The following is a 3,073-nucleotide window of genomic DNA, read 5'->3' on the forward strand; positions in this document are numbered from 1 at the left end:
CTATTGTTGCTGTTATTGTTGTTACTGCAGTGTTTATTATGGTATATTTAATTTCTTTTAAGCTTTGCAATCCGTGCGTGTGTGTGTGTATATGTGTGTGTGTGTGTGTGCATGCATACATACTATATATATCTACCTAGATTTATTAATCTACCTTTTGTTATAAACTTCCCCCCACCTCTCTCTCTCTCTCTCTCTCTTTCTCTCTCTCGCCCTCTCTATGTAGGTGTGTGTGAGTGTGTGTGTGTGTGTGTGTCTGTGTCTGTATATTTATATGTACATACATATATACATATGCATATATCTGCAGTGATAGTGGATGGAGTCTGATTAATTGTTTAAATTTAATTAGACATATCGTTGATTAGATTTTTAATGTAACACACATCACATTATTGGATGTTGTTGTTGTTGTTGCTTTTGTTGTTAGTTTGGGTGTTGTCATTAAACAGCAATTTATTGTTTTATTCTACTTATCCTCATTTTAAATGCTGTCTATGTCTCTATGTACAATAATAATGAACTTATTATATGCAGTGCATGAAGTTTTGAAGTAGGGGGCTTTCAACCATTTTTTTTTATCTATGGACCCCTTTGATTACTATTTTATTCTGGTGGTCCCCCATAACCATTCAACTTTTAAAATTTATTTTTATAGAAATTTCTTTAAAAATCCTTATTTTGTTTTTGACACGTTAACTTATGTTGGTCGAGACTATGCAACATGTTAGAGAAAGAAACCTACCTGTTTCCTGCAATACATACCAATACATACATCTAAAGCAGGGGTTCTCAACCATTTTTTTTATCTGGGGACCTCTTTCATTACTATGTTATTCTGGTGGACTCCGTAGCCATTCAATGTTTACAAAATAGTTTAGGGTTCTCAACCATTTAAAAAAATTTATGGACCTCTATCATCACTATTTTATTCCGTGGGCCCCCATAACCATTCGATATTTAAAAACTAGTTTTACAGACACTTCTTTCAAGATCCCTATTTTGTTTGTCACACATTAACTTGTGTAGGTTGAGACTATGGAAAATGTTAGAGAAAGAAACCCAGCTGTTTCTTGCAATACATACCAATACATACATCTAAAGCAGGGGTTCTCAACTATTATCTGTCTATGGACCCCTTTGATTACTATTTTATTTTGGTGGACCCCCATAACCATTCGATATTTAAAAACCAATTTTATAGAAACTTCTTTCAAAATTCCTATTTTGTTTTCCACACATTAACCTGTGTAGGTTGAGACTATGTAAAATGTTAGAGAAAGAAACCCAGCTGTTGCAATACATACCAATTTATACATCTAAAGCAAAATTCTTTTTTTAGGGGCCCTTAAAATACTCTTGTAGATCCCCAAATTACAATTTTGTTGTGTGGACCCCCAAAAAACTTGGGCCCTCAAGAGCTATATGGATCTCAGCTGAGAACCAGTGATTTGAAGAGTGTAGGGTTCCGACAACTAATAACTGATGTGTGTAGTTTATTCCATGCTTCAACAATTCTGAGAGTGAAAAAAAGTGTTTCTGAAAGTCAAAGGTGCTGTTTTATTTTTAATTTTGTAAACATGTCTGTGATTGTAATAACTGTTAGTATTAACCTTTAAACAGTGAGAAAGAGTTGTATGAATGTGAATGCCAAATGGGCAAATACCAAAAGTATTCCTCTTTTCCTTGAGGTAAATTTTTATACTTATTTTCACCTTAGTACAAAAACTATAATAATTGTTAGTCTCTTACACAATAAAATTTACAATCTCATTACCAAAGAGTGCCTTGAGATATTCAGTTTCCTTTGATGATGGCCACATTCATGTAAAATTTTTGAAACATCGACGGATGATGTCCATTGTTCTCTAATGAAACATCCACTGACGATGTTCCCTGTCTAAGGATTAAAATGCAGTTGCCATAATAAAAGATAAATTGTCCTAAAAAAAGTGAAAGTAAACAATCCTAGAAAAAAAGTGAAAATTGTGATAGAAGCCAGAATGATGACAGTGACAAACCAAAATTTCAAAGACAGAACATAAAGAACTTCATTATGCCATTTCCATCAGCAGTTGCATACACATGTGAAGTATTTCAGAAACAGCAGCTGATGTTACCCATTCCTACATCCTATACCCAGGATGTTCAAATTCCGCCGAGGTCAACTTTTCCTTTCATCCTTTTGGGGTCGATAAATTAAGTACCAGTTGCGTACTGGGGTCAATCTAATCGACTGGCCTCCTCCCCAAAAATTTTGGCCCTGGTGCCTAGAGTAAAAACGAATATAGTTGCTTCAGGTTTAACACAAAGTCTCACTCATATCAAGCCATTTGCTAGACAAATGCAACTCGGAAGTTCACTGGCATAACATATGTTTGGGTCGGCCACCTCTGTGTCAAAACCAAATTGTTTGTCTCCTTCTTTAGAGATAACAAATCTTCAGCCTCAACAAAAACATAAAAAAAGCCACCATGAACAGTACACACACCCCAGACGCTCCATTTTAGGCTACTGCTGAACTTTCAAAAGTGACATATCTACACAAATGTGGGCCCCCACGCCACTGACTTTGTTCCCTCGTAACTTTCTGAAAAATAGATATTTTTTTTTAATGAAATTTTCTACAAATATGCTTCAGGTGCTGTAGATTCCGATTATATCGGAATTTGTTATGAAAAATTGTCCCGGTAGGTGGGGAGAAACTTTTCGGAAAATTCGTAGGAGTCGGCTTTGTTTCCTCATAACTTTAAGAAAAATGGTTGATGTGATGCCGGATATTATTTCTAAATGAATATTTTTCAATGAAATTTTCTACGAATACCTTCCAGATAGTGTAGATTACGGTTATATCGGAATTTAATATGAAAAAGCAATTGGTAAGCTCACCTACGTACATACTGATACATATCACATATTTCTATAAAATGAAACTTTGAGATTTTGAAAAAAATTGTGATGTGTGTTAATACGCATGTATGCGTGCCTTCCTTTTTTTTATTTAGATTAAATTCCGAGGTAATCGTAATCTACAGCTTCTGAAATGAATTTGTAGAAAATTTCAATAAAAAGT

Source organism: Octopus bimaculoides, chromosome 24, assembly GCF_001194135.2.
Source record: "Octopus bimaculoides isolate UCB-OBI-ISO-001 chromosome 24, ASM119413v2, whole genome shotgun sequence".
Classification (NCBI taxonomy): domain Eukaryota; kingdom Metazoa; phylum Mollusca; class Cephalopoda; order Octopoda; family Octopodidae; genus Octopus; species Octopus bimaculoides.